Genomic DNA, 15,093 nt, shown 5'->3' on the forward strand with positions numbered 1-15,093 from the left:
TTTAGATTTAATAAAGAGTCAGTTTTTCAAATAAAGGACTTCACTGAGTGTATTTTAATTACGAACATTTACTATGGGGTTATTAATGGGGGCGTCTTATAGACATAGTAACATAGTTATTAAGGTTGAAGGGAGACTAAGTCCATCTAGTTCAACCCATATCCTATCCTAACCTGCTAACATGTTGATCCAGAGGAAGGCAAAAAAAAAAAAACCCATGTGGCAAACAGTAAGCTTCACATTGGGGGAAAAAATTCCTTCCCGACTCCACATACGGCAATCTGACTAGCTCCCTGGATCAACACAATATTAAGGAAACTAGTGTATATACCCTGTAATATTATACTTTTCAAGAAAGACATCCAGTCCCCTCTTAAATTTTAGTAGGGAATCACTCATTACAACATCATATGGCAGAGAGTTCCATTGTCGCACTGCTCTTACAGTAAAGAATCCGCATCTGTGAGTATGCTTAAATCTTCTTTCCTTCATTACTAACCTGGGCTTGATATCAGCTGCCAATACAAGGCTGACATGAATCCCAATACAATCATTCCACTTGCCAACTCAGCAGGGCAATTGCCAGATTTGGCACACCTTATTGATGCGCCATTTGTGGGGTGGCTGAGAGCTATTGTTTTTACTCTGGGAGGGGGCCAATATCCATTGTCCCTTCCTAGGCCATTAATATCAGTCCACAGCTGTCAGCCTAGCCTTTGCTGGTTAGGTTTTGTAGGGAAACCCTATGTCACTTTCTGGGGTCCCCCTGTAAACTAGCCAGTAAAGGCTAAGCAAACAATTGTTAGCTGATATTTAAAGCCTGGGAACCTTTACATCTATTGGCTCCTTCCCAGAATATTAACATCAGCCCCCAGCTTTCAATCTGCTGGTTATGAAAATAACAGGAGTCCACGCAATTTTTTCTCCAATTTTTGTAACAATTAACAGGTATCATTTGCACACTGACTTCTGACAGTTGCTGTTCAGTTACAGCCTATGCAAGTTCATTCTTTTAACACTCCTACATAGGCTGATGACAGAATGAGTGCTTAACTTTTTACTTACCAGTTTAGTAATGAAGGAGTCTGGGCTGACACCTCTTCATTACTAAACCTAGGGCTTCCTGTCATGGACAGCTGTTGACACAAAGTCCTAATCCCATTACCTTGATGCCACTGCATCAGAATGAAAAATAAGGGGTTAAACCAGAAAATTACATCACAAACCATTTTTCTTTTTCAAATGTCTATAGCTCAAAAAAGCATTCATTGCTGTACAAAAACGCATGCAAAAACACCCCAAAAAACACGCGTTTTTGCTGGCAAGAGATGCAGAAATTTCTGCTAGCAAATACTCAATGTGCGCACATACCCAAAAGCATTTTGCATGTGTGAAATGGAACAATGCATTCCACCAAACAAATACATTTAGAACCAAACCTACAAAAGACTGAAGATGTAGTTAAAAATGTTTCCATATTCACTTTATGAGGCCACGAATCCCCCGCAACATGACATTACCTATACCCTTAATACCATTTGATGTTGATATACATCAAGATCATATGTCACTTTGCACTATTGACGTACCAGGGCGATCAGCTGCTGGAGACCAACAGGTATACACAGCCATACTCCTTCTGTAACTGATAGGGTCAGTGTTCTGAGCCCAAAGGCAGATGTCAATAGTGACACATGAGGCATTTGACACAGAGAACGCGCTCCATCCAACAGCCCCGCAGTGTGACTGCAAATTATGTTGATGTGGTTTGCTGAGAACCCAACAGCTAATATACATAATACATACAAATATTTTCCCATCTGGCATATTTGACCAGTGGTGATTAACTTGACAACAGAATTGTCAAATGCATTCCTTAATGCAATCAAATATTGTTACCCTGCACTCAGCATAGAAAGGGACATAGGGTTGAGATTCACACTAGGCTAGAAACTGTAATTAGGCAAAGACAGCAAATGTAGCAAAAAACAAACATTAACACCATTTGATAAAATGCTAGAGTTCCCCCATAATGGAAGACATGTTTGATGACAGATGGCTAGACAGAGCACGCAGCATATTTGTGTGAAAGACCTATTTGATTATCATTTTGAATAAAAGACTTAAGCCGGTCAGACACAGGAGGGCTGCAAGCGACCACCAATTGGTTACCAATGCCTTAGGCTAGTTTCACACTAGCGTTTATGAGCGCAGCGACGGCCTGCGCACGGCCGCCACTAAGCCCCGCCCCCTGCCGCGCCTCCGCCGGTAGCTCCACCTACCGGCGCATGACGCTGCATGCGCCCTGCGTCCCCTATCTTTATCACTGGGGGCGCAGGCCGTGCGCAGTATGCGTTTGGCGGCGCATGCGTCCTTTTGACGGTGCGCCGACCTGCGCCAAACGCAACCTGCTGCAGTTTGGTTGCGCCGGCGCACCGTCAAAAAGGCGCATGCGCCGCCAAACGCATACTGCGCACGGCCTGCGCCCCCAGTGATAAAGATAGGGGACGCAGGGCGCATGCAGCGTCATGCGCCGGTAGGTGGAGCTACCGGCGGAGGCGCGGCAGGGGGCGGGGCTTAGCAGCGGCCATGCGCAGGCCGTCGCTGCGCTCATAAACGCTAGTGTGAAACTAGCCTTAGACAGTTCAACGTTTCACTACACAAAAAAATGACAAGCACAACAGATCTTCTCAGAAACCACAGGATATGACAAGTGCCCTGTCTTATAATGCATCAGGCTACATAAAATTCACTGACTATATCATCCAAAATGTCTACTTTAGCAACACATACTCCATTACTGTTCACTAGCTATAGTAGAGCTCATAACTCAATCTCAACAATTTAGTAAGCACCCCCACTCGCTAAGGCCGGTTTCACATTTACGTATGGAGGATGCGGAGGGCTGCGGGCTTCCTCTGAAGCTCCGTCCACGGCCGCACCTCCTCCAGTCAGCTCTGCCTCCGTCAGCATGCGGCCTGCATACCCTATCTTTAGCATTAGGTACGCAGGCCGTGACTGTGTATGAAGATGCCTCCTCATGCGTTGTTTTGATGGTGCGGTGACTTGCGCCAAACGCAACGTGTTGCATTTTGGTGCGGTTGCCACCCGTCAAAACGACACATGCGGAGGCATCCGCATACATCAGCACGGCCTGCGTACCTAATGCTAAAGATAGGGTACGCAGGCTGCATACCGATGGAGGCGGAGCTGGCCAGAGGAGGTAAGGCTGTGGGCGGAGCTTCAGAGGAGGTTTGCAGCTCCTCCATACGCAAATGTGAAACCGGCCTAAATTTGTAAAATCGGATACTGCACTACGAAACAAAGCAAGGTGATTTAGCCCCAGCACTGACTGTATACAGAATGGTTAATGAATTTGCTTAACCAATCAAAACAGATGCATGTCAGACTATCCTCCCCAATGTGGACACACCATAGCTGAGTACACCATTCTGAAATGTCCAGGGAGTAATAGGTCACTCCTGGACCTATACTGTACCTCCATATGCCTCATTTTATACAGCATCAGGAAGGAAAAAACATCCATCAGATGCCATTTCTGAAAGATGTTTGCACTGCTCTTATGGAGTCATCTCTTAAATTTTCAACATCTGATTCCTGTGTTCAATAAGCCATCACCAGGTAAGTCTGGCATCTAGGTCAAGATGAGCACTCCTGTGTATGGAAGAGTAAGGGAAAGACAGCCATCTAATGTGTGTGGGACTTTAGGCTAGGGGCTACAAGATGACTTATGGACTTTTCACATAAGATTGCAATGTCACAGGACCAGTTATGACAGTGAATGTGACTGCGCTACAAAAATCAAGTGGCAAGATTGCAACCCTACAGATTAAGGCTCTGTGCACACGGTGTGGATTCTGCTGCGGATCCGCAGCGGATTTGGCCCTGCGAATGCGCAGCAGAACTGCAGGTGATGTACAGTACCATTATTGGCTATGTAAAAAAAATAAATAAAAAAATAAAAAAGCTGTGCACATGCTGCAGATTTTTCCGCGCAGATTTCGTGCGGAATAAAAGAAGCAGCATGTCACTTCTTTTGTGCGGTTTTGACGCACTTTTCCACCTGTTCTATTCTACAAATCCGCAGGTGGAAAACCGCACAAAAACGGCAGTAAAACTGCACAAAAAAATGCACTAAATCCGCAGGAAAAATGCAGGTCATTTGACCTGCGGATTAAGTAAAATCTGCGGGAGGATCCGCACCGTGTGCACAAAGCCTAAGGCTTTTTTCACACTTCAGTTTTTTTACGTCAGTCAAAATCCACCCCTTTTTTAGCGGCTCCGTTATTTTCCCCCATAGACTTGCATTAGCAGCGGATTTTGACCGACGTTCGTCCGTTGCATCCGTTTTTGGACGGATCCGTTTGAATTTTATCGTCTCCCGGGCGGAGCAGACGGACTGTCGTTTTTTTGTAGCGGCGGACCGCTATTTGCAAGTGCGCATGCCCGGCAGATTTGCTCTAACAGGCATTTTAACCCCTCAATAGCGTTCTGGAAGCGGCGTAAAAATTCGCTCTCTCTTGGATTTCAGCACAACCTCATCCCCATCATTACTTGCTATTGTAGCAAAGCTATGTTGCAATCATATTATATAACGTGTGCCCACGAGTAAGGCTGGAGTCACACTAAGCTGCACAAAATACGGTCAGTATTTTACATGCGTAATACGGATGACAGACCCCTAAATAGTGCTCCGTATGTCATCCGTAATCAAGGTGTGGTCGCGTATTTTGCGCATGTCAGCATCCGTATGTAATCCGTATGGCGAGATTTTCTCGCAGGCTTGCAAAATGGACATATAATGGAGCCCTATGACAGTTTTAATAAAGAAATGAAAGAATAGATATAGACACATAGAATGCATGTATATACAGAATATATACATGCATTCTATGTGTCTATATCTATTCTTTCATTTCTTTATTAAACCTGTCAGTGTGAGTTTACTGTATAGCGCACTGAATTGCCGGCTTTGCTAAAAGACACCTGGTGCGTATTTCTCGCAAGCCACACGTGTGGTCCGTGTGTAATCCGTATTTTTTGCGCACCCATAGACTTGCATTGGCGTACTACGGGCGTAGTACGCTGACAATCGCAGCATGCTGCGAGTGGCACGGAGCGTAGGATACTGAGGAGAAATATATGGCTGGTGCGAGGGACCCCATAGAGAATCATTTGTCCGTGTCTAATGCGTGCTTTTTGCGCCTCTCACTCTCCCGTATTCCTCGCCAGTGTGACCCCGGCCTAACCGTAATTTTAGCTTAAGGGTTTTTTGGACATAGGAGTCACGTCCCTTATTTTTACAACGCTTGTGAAATCACCATGGTTTTACAGTAGTCGTGGCAATATACCACAACGTGACTGCTAAATTTGCAAATACCCTAATGGGTAAATGAAGCACTGCTCTGAAGAAGCTGGGTGAAAGACTTGCAGACCTTACAACAAGCAAGCGACAATATGGAATTCAAGATGCTGCCATAGATTTCACATGAAAAGCTCTATAGGCCAATATTATAATGACCTGTAAATAAAAACATATAATTGTGCAATAATAGAGAGAATTTCGGTTGATCTTGTAAGAATATTTTATTTCAATAGGTTTCCCACTACTTGGACAACCTTTTAGGCTATGTGCACACAGTGCGGATCCTCCCGCGCAGATTTTACTAAATCCGCAGGGTCAAATGACCTGCATTTTTCCTGTGGATTTCTTCCTTTTTTTTTTGCGGTTTAACTGCGGTTTTTGTGCGGTTTTCCACTGCTCCATTCTACAAATCCGCAGGTGGAAAACTGCAGCAAAACCGCACAAAAGTCACATGCTGCGTGTAAAAAAAACGCAGCATGTGCACAGCTTTTTTTTTTTTTTTACATAGGCTATAATGGTACTGTACATCACCTGCAGTTCTGCTGGGGATCCGCAGCAGAATCCGCACCGTGTGCACAGAGCTTTATTCTGAATTCCCACAAAAAATAACGCAAACGACCACCATTCCAGCGATGTTGGCACTGGGTCTAATGTGACACTTAGGTCACATGAGTGATGAGTGACCGGCAATGGGATGAAATGTTTTTTAATCTCTTTTTATAAAAGCATGGATTGATTAAAAATAAACAGACATACTCACCTTACAGTGCATGGCGCTTTAGAGCTCTGCTCCAGCAGTGGTGTCTGTTCACCCCTCCTTCAGTAGCCCCTGCATCGCTGAAGCCATGGGCAGACAGTACATGCATGCAGCAGTGCTGTGACTGCCAAATGTGAAAGACACAGCATCTGGAGTAGGAGCCGCGCTCCGGAACAACTTCAATGGATCTGCAGGTGTATTGTTAGTGTATGACTGTTTATAAATAATCATTGGCTATAAAAAATATCTATTAGGCTATGTGCCACGTAGCGTTTTCAACCGGACCCCTTCCCAGAAAACGCGAGTTTTATTCCCGCGCGATTTAAGGCTGTGTGCCCACGATGCGATTTAAGCGTTTTTGCCGCGATTGTCGGCGCAAAAACGTTTAAAAATCGTGTACAGAACGCGCCCCATGCATTCCTATGGCGTTCCGCACATGCTGTGCTAATGCTGCGCTTTTTTCCGCAGCGGAATCGCATCGCGGAAAAAAATTGCAGCATGGTCACTCTTTCGTGCGGAATCGCAAAGAATTGCCGCAATTCCGCACCCATAGGAATGCATGAGAATCGCTTACTTCCAGCATGTGGCTATGCCCACCATGCGGGAAGTTATGCGTCTCATGTGCGGTTGGTACCCACGGTGTGGAGGAGAGGAGAATGTCCTCCAGGCCCTGGGTACCATACCCCTGTTAAAAAAAAAAATAAAAAAAAAAAATCGGGGTATATTTACCTTCCGACGTCCCGCGCTGCATTCCCGGGCCACAGCGTTCCCAGTCATGCCTTGTGGCAAGGTCCTGTGATGACGTGGTCTCGCGAGATCGCTATAGTAACGCGAGACCAACGTCATCAGAGGTCTCGCAAGGCATCGCTGGGAACGCTGAGGCCCGGGAATGCAGCGCGGGACGTCGGAAGGTAAATATACCCCGATTTTTTTATTTTTTTTATCATTTTTAACATTCTATCTTTTACTATTGATGCCGCATAGGCAGCCTCAATAGTAAAAAGCTGCTCACACTTGTCAAACACTATGTTTGACGAGTGTGACCAACCTGTCAATCACTTTCCAAGCGATGCTTCAAATCGCTTGGAAAGTGCTTGAGAAAATCGCGGCAAAATCGCGAACAGAATCGCTGTGAAATTGCGCGGAAAAAACGCGCGATTTCTGGGAAGGGGTCCGGTTTTCACTGTGCGTTTTAAAACGGCACATAGCCTTACCGCGATTACGTTTGCGTTTTTGCCGCGATTTTCACATGCGAAATTCAAGCACTTTCCAAGCGATTTGAAGCATCGCTTGGAAAGTGATTGACAGGTTGGTCACACTCTTCAAACATAGTGTTTGACAAGTGTGACCAGCTTTTTACTATTGAGGCTGCCTATGCGGCATCAATAGCAGAAGATAGAATGTTAAAAATGATTTTAAAAAAAATTAATCGGGGTATATTTACCTTCCGACGTCCCGCGCAGCCTCAGCGACGCTCCCGTTCCCAGCAATGCCTTGCGAGACCTGTGATGATGCTGGTCTCGCGTTGCTATAGTGATCTCACGAGACCGCTAGAGTAACGCGAGACTACGTCATCATAGGTCCTTGCCGCAAGGCATTACTGGGAACGCTGAGGCCCGGGAAGGCTGCACGTGACACCAGAAGGTAAATATACCCCGATGTTTTTTTATTTATTTTTTTTTTTTTTTACAGGGGTATGGTACCCAGGGCCTGGAGGATAGTCTCCTCTCCTCCACACCGTGGGTACCATCCGCACACGAGATGCTTAACTTTGCGCATGGTAGGCATAGCAACATGCTGGAAGTAAGCGGCTCTCATGCATTCCTACGAGTGCAGAATCGAGGCAATTCTTTGCCATTCCGCAAAAAGAATGAGCATACTGCGTTTTTTTTTCCGCGATGCGACTGCACCGCGGAAGAATGCGCAGCATTAGCACAGCATGTGCGGAATGCCATAGGAATGCATGGGGTGCATTCTGTACGAGTTTTTTTTAAACGTTTTCGCGCCGAAAATCGCGACAAAAACGCTTAAAAATTGCATCGTGGGCACACAGCCTTACTGCTGGACAAACCTTTTTATATACGAACCTTTAGTTCTTGAAGCCGATGCTCTTTTTAAAAACACCACTGGAACGTGCTTATCAACACACAACACAAACATGTAACATGGATGGCATCCTTAGGGTGTGTGCACACGCTGCGGATTCTGCTGCGGTGTACAGTACCATTCAAATGAATGGGAAAAAAAAAAACCCGCTGTGTAGACGGTGCGGATTTTTCCACGCGGTTTTCCTGCGGTTTTGAAACAGCAGAAAGAATTGACATGTCAATTCTTTCTGCGGAATCCGCAGCGGTTTCCTATCGCCACCATTGTGGAGATGGTGAAACCGCAGGCTAATCCGCAGATAAACCGCAGGTCTTTTGACCTGCGGATTTATCTGCAGATTTTGCAAAATCCGCACGGATGAATCCACAGCGGATTCCGCAGCGTGTGCGCATACCCTTAAGGGTATGTGCACACGTTGCAGATTTGGCTGAATCTGCAGGTAAAATTACCTGCGTTTTACCTGTGGATTTATTGCAGATTTACTGTGGATTTTCTGCAGATTTCACCTGCGTTTTTACACCTGCGGATTTCTATAATGGAAGAGGTATAAAAACACTGCGGATTCCGCACAAAGAATTGACATTGCGGAAAATAAACGGCAGAAAATCTGCATGGAATTTTCCGCAGCATGTGCACAGCGGATTTGGTTTTCCATAGGTTTACATGGCACTGTACACCGTATGGAAAACTGCTGCGGATCCGCAGGGCCAAATCCGCAACGTGTGCACATAGCCTTACCAATACATCACAGTCCAATTCATCAACACGTACTATTTTGTTCTAATTTGCATACCAAACTAGCACTTTTTTTTCTTTTATAAGGGGTGGTATGAAGGATAGAACATATACAAGAAAATTGCATATGTGGATGGGGCCAGGCAGCTAAATTTTTCAAGATTGTGGAAGAAAACTTCAAATAGATATTGTAATCATTCTTGAAATGTTTTTCCACAAACGTGCGGTCAGTGTTTTTCACTGACATTTCATTGTTCTAGTTACATGTCACTTTTTTTTGTTAATGTTTCACTGACCATAAAAAAAAAAAAAAAATGGAGGGGGAGGGAAACAGAGCTAACAAGATCAAGATAATTTTTTGTATTTATTTTAGTCATTTATATAGCACCTTTAATTCCACAGCGCTTTACAGACATTATTGGCGCGGTCCTCGATGGGGCTTCACAATCTAAATTCCCTATCAGTATGTCTTTTGGAATGTGGGAGGAAACCAGAGAACCCAGAGGAAACCCATGCAAACACAGGGAGAACATACAAACTCCCTGTGTTGTCCTTGGTGGGATTTGAACCCAGGACCCCGGAGTTGCAAGCCTGCAGTGCTAACCACTGAGCCACCATTCTGCCCCATTATCTTTAAGTGACAACGAATACTTTTAATTATTTAAATACTTCATTGTAGATTCTATAGTTTTTGGGGAAAAAAAAAAGAAGCGCTGCATTTGGTGCTAATTTTACAATTAAAACAACAGCTACATTGATAGTAGTCAATGGAGTACACAGTCAAAACTAGCGTTCACTGAGCAACTGATGATGGAACATTGCTAAGCGCTAGACAAAAATGAAAGCCAAAATGCCAATGTGAACAGAACAATGAGATGTCCATTTGTTATAAATGGGAGGAAGGTAGTAAGCTACTGTGATTCACCACTGGCGGAAGTTTAGCTGCTTTAAAATATATCTCTCTCTCATAGATTTGATGGCTGGCTATTCATACATAGGGCTAGGTTCAGATAGCGGTATTTCACAGTCCATTGTTGGACCGCAAATCTCCTGACCCAAACTTAAAGCCTCATGAGCACATATGAAGCTGTAAATTTGGGTTGGTAGAGTGTCAGTTAATCTGGGCATTAAAGTCTTAGGGTACCGTTACACTTAGCGATGCACCAGCGATCCTGACAACGATATGGATCGCTGGTGCATCGCTAAGTGGTCGCTAGTGAGCTGCCACACAGGCAGATCTCACCAGCGACATCGCTGTGGTCGGGGGTCGCTACTTACCTGTCAGATGCGGCGATCCTGACGTCCTCCCGCCCGCGTCCACGCATCGTTCGTCGGCGCCACAGGAAGCGCCCGACGAGAAATGATCCAGGACCTTCTCGCGCGACCAGCGATAATCAGCGGGGGAGCCGGTCGGAGGTAAGTATCACATGTAGCAATATCGCTAGCAATATCGCTGCTACGTCACAAAACCAGTGACTTTACAGCGATATTGCTAGCGATATCGCAGTGTGTAACGGGGGCTTTATACAATCTGTGAAATGCGGCTGTCTGAACTTAGCCCACAGGTGGGCTCAGTTGACTTCGATTAAATGTGTATGGCCATCTTCAGGCACCTGCAAGAACCCACAAAAGATATGTAAAGTTACCGTACCCATCTATAATAAAAAATTAAAAAAAAAAAAAAAAAGTATAAATGTTTTCTTATAACACAAACATTTCAGAAAAATGTTATACACTTGTTTTCAAAAGCAAAAAACCACTTTAAGGAACACATTGTGAATACTAATAGAGAATATTACCAAAATTATCCTACACCAAATCTGACACCCCATTTTAGGCCTATAAGCTGCTGACACAGCCATCAGAGGCTTATCTACAGCATTCTGCAATGCTGTAGATACACCCCCCCCCCCATGTAACCTGAATGATAAGAAAAACAAGTTAGATTATACTCACCGGTGGAGGGGGGGGCAACGGGTGCTGCGGTCCGATGCATCCCATCTTTTAGAACAGTGGTTCCCAAACTCCAGTGCTCGCGGGCGGACCCCAACAGGTCATGTTTTCAGGATTTCCATAGTATTTCACAGGTGATGGAAGTGTCATCAAGGCATCAAGAATTCTCTCACATGTGTAACACTATGGAAATCCTGAAAACATGACCTGTTGGGGTCCGCGAGGACTGGAGTTTGGGAACCACTGTTCTAGAAGATGACGTCCTCCTCCTTACTTCTGCCGCGGCTCCTGTGCAGGCGTACTTTACCTGCCCTACAGTGCGCAGGCGCCAGGAAAGGTCAGAGAATTCCGGCGCCTGCGCACTGCAGTACTTTACTCTGCCCTCAACAGGGCAGATAAAGTACGCCTGCGCAGGAGCCGCGGCAGAGGTAAGGAGGAGGACGTCATCGCTAAAAGATGGGAGGCGCCGGACCAGACCACGACACCCATCGGACTGGACCGGATCTCCCTGGGTGAGTATAATTAACTCGTTTTTCTTATCTTTCAGGTTACATTGGGGGCTTATCTACAGCATTACAGAATGCTGTAGATAAGCCCCTGATGGTGGTGGCCGCATCATATAGGTCAAATATTGGGTGACAGATTCCCTTTAAAGGGAATCTGTCACCTATTTTTTCGTATATAAGCTGCGGCCACCACCATCAGGGGCTTATCTATAGCATTCTGTAATGCTGTAGATAAGCCCCAATGTAACCTGAAAGAAGAAAAATGAGTTCGATTATACTCAACCGAGGGTCCGGTCCAATCTGATGGGTGTCGCGGTCCGACTCCGCCCATCTTCTAGGGATGATGTCCTCCTCCTTGCTTCTGTCATGCTCCTGCGCAGGCGCTGGGTCTCTCTGACCTTTCCCGGTGCACTGCAGTACTTTGCTTTGCCCTCAACAGAGCAGATAAAGTACGCTTGCGCAGGAGCGCGACAGAAGCAAGGAGAAGGACGTCATCGCTAGAAGATGGGAGGCACTGGATCCGGAGACCCATCGGACCGGACCCCCGAGTGAGTATAATCTAACTCATTTTTCAGATTACATCGGGGCTTACCTACAGCATTACAGAATGCTGCAGGATGGCTGCAGCTTATATACTAAAAAATAGGTGACAGATTCCCTTTAAGGTAAATCTATCACCATTTTTTCATTGCCCCTTTAAGGTATATCTATCACCATTTTTTCATTGCCCCCTACATTAAACTGTTTTCAGATGGGGTAGACACTTGATTTCAGCAATGTGTAACTTACCACCAGGCTGCTTGCTGTCATTTTGATAAAATCACTGTGTATCTACTGTAAATGTCACAGCTCTTTGATTGCTGAGTTTTGTGTCAGTGTGCCCACACCACTGATGGATAGCTATTTGTGTAGACTGTGCAAAGGCTGAAAGCTGCCAGTCAGTGGTGACGTGGTTACACAAAGCTCATTATTATGGAGGACTACATGGCAGCAGACTTATTGATCTTCAAAATGACAATCTTTTGCTGATAAAAGTGACATCACTGAAACCAGAGTCGCTTCACTATGCTTCTCTCAAATTTGGTGGCATAAACCTGGTGGAGCAGTCAACATGTAAACGCATTACAAGGACTGTAATTCTTCAATTACCGTACGGGAGTGCTACTAGGGGAATTGAATCTGTGCTTCTGCCTTCACCTACAGATTAGAAACATAGGAAACCCTGTTTCAAGCAATATCTTTATACTGTATAACCCATAAAATGTATAGGTATTACTATTAGCTATTTATCAAGGAGCTAAAATAAAAATGAGTCACACAGCAAACCTGGGCTTCAAATAATGAAAACTAAGGTATGATCACCTAACAACTGAGATAAAAAGTCATGAAAATCACTGAGGAGCCCAGAGGGGAAAAATATTAATATCTCAAAATCAAACTAAAGCTTCATGTGCTTTTAACAGATATCAAAAGATTTAGTTTTTTTCTAACACATAACCAAGATGCACTATGCTAACTGGTGGCTGCCAATATTACAAAAAAAAGTCAGTGAGAATAGAGGCTTATACATAGAAGATTATAAATTTAAAAGCGTAAAAAAAAATAAAAAAAGTAATATTCATGAAGTGAAAAATGTAAACAATCCCAAGTACATTTTCTGCAAACAGTAAGGTATGTCAGCAGGGTGACAATGGGTTAAACTGGAGCAGGAAGACAATATACACAGGAGTATACACTATGCACTCCCTCATCACCGCCTCCTTGCTTTCACAGCAGAGGCACCTACAGAAATCCTGCTAAGCTTTACAGCCTTCAATATCAAGTTGAAGCAGACTAGGTTTCACGCAGATTATCTGCAACCAGAAAGGTCAGTTATAGGTAAAACATGTTTGAAAATCACTTCTCCAGAATATTACAAGTAACACTGTGCATTATTTCACAGCAAGCAAGGCCACAATGTCAAGACTCCCCACAATAAAGGCATTAGCTACAGAAAACCTCCTTCTCTACAAGTATGAGCTGCAGACATATGCACTGCATGGGGTGTGGAGACCCAGAAATGATTAGATTACAACATCAGCTGAGGGGGCGCCATTTTTTTTAGCCTCTCCAAAAGGACAAAAGAGGGAGATACCAACAACAAATGGCTGTAGTCACAAAGTACATACCTCATTTCTCTCAAGATCCCTTATCCTGCCAGGAGAAGGATGTGAAAATGACCCTACAGTTAGTATTACTTAGGAGAGCTGGGGGGTGACCAAGTTGTGTTAATAAACAACCTGAGTAATGCTACCATGGAAGAACAATGTATCCGCATGACAGAGGAGGGGCGCACATACATCATACAGTACATATGCATGCAGCCTGTGTCTGGATCTCCTTGCAGGGAGAAGAGAAGCATGGTGTTCCCGTCCTTTGTGTTATGGTGGTGTTGTGTCTGAGCTGGCCTGGCTTCCACATATACACACACAGGATCGCTTGTTCCTCCCCCATCCATGTCTGCAGCCTGTGAGCAGAAAGCCCTGGAAAGACCTACAGCTTTGCAGAGGGTGTGAGAGGATGTACACACCAGCCCTCCTGGGCATCATAGCCAGAATCTGCCTATAATGTCTGCCATATTCACGCCAGGATCAGTAAACGCCTCCTTGCTGCAGATATATCGCTTCTATAAGGGACTGGATATCACCTCCTAGCCTAAAAGATAGGAGAAACACACATGCCTATATAGGGTGCATTACATACAGGGGAACCCTATACAGCGCGCATCCATTATTCAACCACACCATTTAAGACGCTGAAATACTTCTACCACTATTTTTTCTTCAAACCTTTTTTGCAGAAATAGAAGAAAACAATATGGTGCCAGAGATCTAGAGAGGCCAGAAAGATAAACGATGAAAAGTGCAGAAAGAGGCAAGTGCAGGGTCAACATGGAGCAAAGAGGTAAATGCAATGCAACGAAGCTGCCCAGCCCCCTCCATCACTGCCAAAGTCAGCTATGTGGACCAGAAACCCGCCATATTTCTCCATCCTGACCCTTCTCTGCACGGCTGGACACATTTGGCACATATTCACACCCACCACGGCACTGCAAACCGACGGGGAAAGAAAGCGTCACCGAAAGGACGAAAAGACGACACAGTGGTAACTTACCTCCAACGTGCCAAAGCCAGGAAACAGGACACCGAGAACGGAAATACGCACCCGTGAGGGGTGACGGTAATGGCCGCTAACGTGAAGGCTGCTAGCACAGGAGCTCACTCCCAGCACTTGGGGGCTGACAGGAAAAGCGACGTCAGAAGCAGCCCCGGGAACCGTTACTCAGGAGGACCGAGCTGACCGGCGGCGACAGAGCTAACGCTGACTGAAACCGCTGCACGGGAAAAGCTATGGAGGTGCTCGTAGTGCCCAAGCTGACTGCAGCCCCAATGTGTACAAACCCCGCTCCTCCCGTGTCTCAGCCTACGCTGGCTCTATGTCACTGCCTCTCTCTGGAAAATGGCGTCGGATGCACGCACGGGGTTTCCTAACCCTGCTATCACGGACTCAATACAAGACTGTTGCGGGTGTGGAAAGGGCCCAGCTGCAGCCATGCCCACAAGCAAAATGGCGACACACACACCACAGTCTGCGCCATTTTGCTTGTGGGC

At 45.3% G+C, this 15,093-nt stretch overlaps 1 protein-coding gene across 6 annotated transcripts in view; it reads right to left on the bottom strand.

The window, feature by feature from the left end:
• KMT2E (lysine methyltransferase 2E (inactive)) overlaps positions 1-14,892 on the bottom strand; it is a 240,329-nt gene extending 225,437 nt beyond the window's left edge. For 4 of the 6 annotated variants that reach the window (XM_073573622.1, XM_073573625.1, XM_073573624.1 and 1 more), the window contains exon 1: positions 14,597-14,892. The gene's annotated coding sequence lies outside the window, so the exon portion shown is untranslated. The remainder of the gene's footprint in view (positions 1-14,596) is intronic. The other 2 variants (XM_073573626.1, XM_073573623.1) reach the window with 1 other exon arrangement.
• Between the last annotated feature and the right edge of the window lie 201 nt (positions 14,893-15,093).

This window comes from Dendrobates tinctorius, unplaced genomic scaffold, assembly GCF_039654945.1.
Source record: "Dendrobates tinctorius isolate UK_male_01 unplaced genomic scaffold, ASM3965494v1 ptg000035l, whole genome shotgun sequence".
NCBI classification, from domain to species: Eukaryota; Metazoa; Chordata; class Amphibia; order Anura; family Dendrobatidae; genus Dendrobates; species Dendrobates tinctorius.